Raw genomic sequence first — 5,000 nt, forward strand, 5'->3', positions numbered from 1 at the left:
TACCTGTGGTAGCCAATCTTCCCAAGTGTCCATGAGATCATTGACCAATGGTCTGAGAATTTCTAGGACCTTGCGATTTGTTCGCTCAGTCAGACCGTTTCCCTGGGGGTGGTATGCAGTGGCAAATGTTTGGTCAATGTTGTAGAGATGTGCTATTTCGCGCATCACCTCATTTTTGAATTCTGAGCCATTGTCAGATAACACTGTGTGTGGTATGTTGTATCTACAAAAGATATTGTTGACCAGGGTTTTGGCTACAGTCTCTGCTGTTTTGTCCTGGAGTGGTATTAAGATTGTGTATTTAGAGAAATAATCAACTGCTGTGAGTACATAATTGGAACCTTGATGGCTCGTTGGCATTTTCAGTAGGTCAATGCCAAGTGTTTCCCATGGCTCAGCAGGGAGTGGGATATCTTTTATGTTGAGCTCCCTCAGGTTAGGGCCTCTGAATTGGTTGTAAGTTATACAAGAATCTATGTGTGTGGTTATATCTCTTTTCATGTAAGGCCAGTAATATGTGTGCCTAGCAGTATTTAGTGTCTTATCTCTGCCCGAGTGGCCTCCCATTGCACTGTCGTGCAATATGTGTAGGAGCTTGGGGACTAGGGCTCTGGGGATAACAGTAACCTCTCTTGTATTAATGGTTCTCCTTATGACTCCGTCGACCAGATTGAGTTCCTCAATAGGGACAGGTGGTCGGGAGTGTAAGGGGGTTTGTGAGATGAGATGCTGTTTTATTGGAGACCATATTGGGTCTCCGTCAGTTTCATCTCTGAGTTCTTGCATAGGTATGCATGTGGTTTGGGTTATGGGGGTGATGTGAGTTTGTCTGCTCAAGCAGTCTGCCACTACGTTAGCTTTCCCAGCTAAGTATACGATCATGGGATCGTAATCAAGGAGAGTTGTTTTCCATCTAGCAACTCTCCCATGTAAGTCTTTGGAGTTAAAAAGATAGACTAGGGGTTGGTGGTCTGTTAGTATGGTAATCTTGTAGCCTAAAATGAGGTATTTAAAGTGTTTTAGTGCCCATATGATTGCAAGTCCTTCTTTGTGTGTAGTTGAGTAGTTATTTTCAGTGTTGTTTAAGACTCTACTTGCGTATGCTATGGCGTGTTCTTTGCCATTGTCATCTTTCTGTTGTAGGACTGCGCCTATTCCTTTAGAGGAGGCGTCTGTGTAAAGAAAGAATTCTTTCTTCATGTCAGGGAAAACTAGTACAGGGGCTGTGGTGAGTGCGTGTTTGAGAGTGTTGAAACTTTGCTGTTCTGTTTCTGACCATTGAAATGGCTCGCCTTTCCTTATGAATTTGGTCAGAGGGGAAGCAATATCAGCAAAGTTTCTTATGAAGTGTCTGTAATAGGAGGCTAACCCAATGAAACTTCTTGTTTCATTAGCGCTTGTGGGGGTTGGGTAATTGTTTATTGTATCTATTTCATCTGTGGTTGTGTGAATCCCTTTTGCATCCACTTTATGGCCTAGGAAGGTGAGTTCCTTCATGAGGAATCTACATTTCTTTAATTGAATCTTTAATCCCGTATGTTTGAGACGTTGATGACAATCTCTAAAGTGTTAAGGTGGTCTCTTTCTGTGGGACTATATATAATGAGGTCGTCTAAATAGACGAATAATGAGATTCCTATCATGTCACTGAAAATGCGGGTCATCAACCTTTGTTGGGTTGAGGGGGCATTCTTAAGGCCAAAGGGCATACGTTCAAAATGAAAGTGTCCTTTGTCAGTGGAAAATGCAGTTACGGGTTTTGATTCCTCTGTTAGTTCGACCTGCCAGAAGGCTGACTTGAGGTCTATTGTGGAAAAAACAGAGTTCCCGTTGCCAATGCATTGTAGTACATCTTGCATGGCGGGGAGGGGGTGTGGGTCAGATTGAGTTAGGTTGTTAACTTTTCTGAAGTCAACAACAGGGCGTAAGGTTCCGTCTTTCTTAGGGACCAAAAAGAGGGGACTGTTCCATGGGGAGTCTGAGTGGGAAATTACGCCTTGGTGTATCATCTCATGTACACTGTCATTGACTTGGGATTTCCTACTGTGGGGTATGCGGTAAGCGGGGGTGTATGAAGGGGTGGTGTTCGGGGGAGTTTGGATGTGATGTTTGATTATATCACATTTGCCTAGTGGTTCGTCTTCTAAGGCGACAGCTGATCTATTCCTCTGTAGGAGAGCTAATAGCTCGTTATGACTTTCTCCTTCAGCTGATGTCGTGATTTGGTCTGGGGGAATAGAGGGAAGGGGTTGTGTTGGTCTTACTTGGTTGATGTGTTGCGGCAGTGGTTCCTGGATAGGGGAATTATGGAGATGGACTGCGCAGATGTTTGTATTCTTCCTGATTTTACGGTGTTGGTCTGAGGTGTTTGTTAACATAGCTAGTGTATGTTTATTTTCTGATATTGTGTCCCAGGAGGACTCAATGGTTATGTTGTTAATCCTGGACGTGTCTGAGTCGATTATGACGTCCTGATGGTCTATTGCACCGGGTATGTATAGTGGGACTGTTATTGAATGTCTAGGGGGTATGATGACTGTGTTAGACATCAGTGCCTTTGAGGTGACATAAGGGGGTGGTCGGAAGAAATAGCTGTTAGTGGGATTGGGAGTATTGAAGGAAGGTAGACATGAGAGATGTTGTGTGTCTGAGTCGGGTGTCTCAGGAACTGTTGACTCATTATTTACATCTCGGAAGGAGATTTTGTTACTCTCAAAGTCTATCTTAGTTTTCCAAATCTTCAATGAGTTTAGTCCTACTATACCTTGTTGATCAAGACTCCATTCATCAGCTATGTGGAAAGTTGTGAAACCTACTTTGTGATTGTTGACTTCAATATTTAAGTCTATGGTGTCGTGTAGAGGAATTGTGCTCCCTTCTATTAGGAGTCCTTCCATATTGGAAAATTGAATTTGGGGTGGGTCATTTAATGCTTCATACAGAGCTCTTGGGATGATGTTCAGGTTTGTTCCTGTATCAACCATCATGTCAACTTTAAGTTGGTCTAAGCTTACTTCTAGGGTGAGGTATTTGTGTTGTGTATGAGATATTCCTATGGTGGTTTGGTGCGTGAGGCTGGTACACGTTCCCCCAATCGTTGTTGAGTATTGGTTGTCGTGTTGGAGGGAGCTGTTTGTCGAGGGGTGGTGAATGGGTTGTTAGTTCTCTGATGCGGTTGTTGTTGTGTTTTCTGTAGGTAACACTCTTTGTTGGAGTGAGTTGATGTTTGGTGTAGGTTGCAGTATTTGATTGGATGTGTTGGTGTAGATAGGAGTGGGTGTTTAAAGGGGGGTGGAACTTGTTTGTTTTGATTCTGGTTTTGACACTGAGTATTCGTATGTGAGGTAGTAGCATGCACTGAGCGTGGGTGTTGTTTTTGCTGTGTCCAACACTGGGCATCTGTGTGGGAAATGGTTCCATGAACTGAGCAAGGAATAGGGTGGTGTTGTACCTGCGTGTGTTGCTTTTGCTGTGTCCAACACTGGGCATCGGTGTGGGAAATGGTTCCATGAACTGAGCAAGGAATAGGGTGGTGTTGTACCTGCGTGTGTTGCTTTTGCTGTGTCCAACACTGGGCATCGGTGTGGGAAATGGTTCCATGAACTGAGCAAGGGATAGGGTGGTGTTGTACCTGCGGGTATTGTTGTTGCTGTATGCAGTCTTTTGTGTTGTGACTGTTTGATGAATGGTAGGAGCACCACTTAGAAGGTTGTCTTTGATTGGTGGGAGGGGGTTGCTGTGAGTGAAGGCTATTTAGTCTGGGGAGATGGTTGGGGGTATCTAAGGATACATTGCAAGCATTCATGATATCTAAGATATAGGTATAAGCTAGAGGATTTCTAGTGTCTAGTTCCCTTTTGGAGGCTTCCTTTAAACACTTTGGAGGGAGTTGGGAGAGATAGGAAGCTATTTCAAGGAATGTTAGTAGGTGTTTTGTAGGGAGTACATTTTGACCAAATTGATCAGTGTGAGTCCAAGGAGAGTTATTTTCTAGGTCTTCTCTGACCTCTTTCATTCCGTTTGCAACAAAATCCATAATGTTAGGAATGGAATGTGGTTGGACTCTAGTGTTATTGAGGAAAGTGATGAGAAATGAAATGTTGTTAGGTTGTTTGTTATGAAAGACCTTAAGAAGGTGGCGTTTATATTCCTGATAAGTGATTCCACATGCAACTAAGGTGTCTAGCATCCTTGCCTTTGAACGGCAAATGTCAGATGGGTTTATTTTCTGACGGCACAAATTTATTTTATCTGTCTCCGAGTATTGGATGTTCTTGGAGAAGAACAGGTCACATGCTGTCAAGAAATCTGTAATGGATAGTCCACTATCTTGGGAAAAGGTTGGGATTTCTGTGAGGGGGGTTATGGTTTGATAATTGTTAATTATTGTTGGTTGAGGTAGTGGGTAAGGGTAATATTGTGGGTTTGGAGGAAGGTTAGGTGGTGGTTGGTGGTATGGTGTGGAGTGGGTTTGAACAGGTGGAGTATGGGGGGAAGGAAGGGGGAAGTTTTGGTACTGTTGCTGAATGGGAGGGGGGTTATTATGTGTTGGGATATGGGGGTTAGATGGATTATGGTTTATAGGAGGTTTTGTTTGCATATTTGGTTGGATGGGAGGAATGGGCGGTTGTGATTGTGAGGGGTGAAAGGGGTCTACTTGAGGAAGCTGGTTGAAAAAAGGTAAGACATCGTTCTCATAAGGAGGGTCTATTGGGGTATCTGCATTATGATTGGTTTTGTCAGGATTATTTAACTGGTCATTGGTTAACTGGTTAGAGGTATTGTCAACCTGTGGATATAGGTAAAGATGGTCTGTTTTGTCATTGCCAATTAAGTCTTCTGTGTGTATTTCCTCTTTGTCACTGGATATGTCATTTTGGTGTTTTTCGTCTCTAGACTTTGAGAAGACGCTATGTAAGCTTTGTTTTAGTTTTGATCTGGTGGCAAAGGCCATGTTGTTAAGTCATGTATTTGTTAATAGATAGTTTTGATTTGTAATC

The sequence above is a fragment of the Oratosquilla oratoria genome, chromosome 4 (genome assembly GCF_046742065.1).
Source record: "Oratosquilla oratoria isolate Oo_2021 chromosome 4, ASM4674206v1, whole genome shotgun sequence".
Classification (NCBI taxonomy): domain Eukaryota; kingdom Metazoa; phylum Arthropoda; class Malacostraca; order Stomatopoda; family Squillidae; genus Oratosquilla; species Oratosquilla oratoria.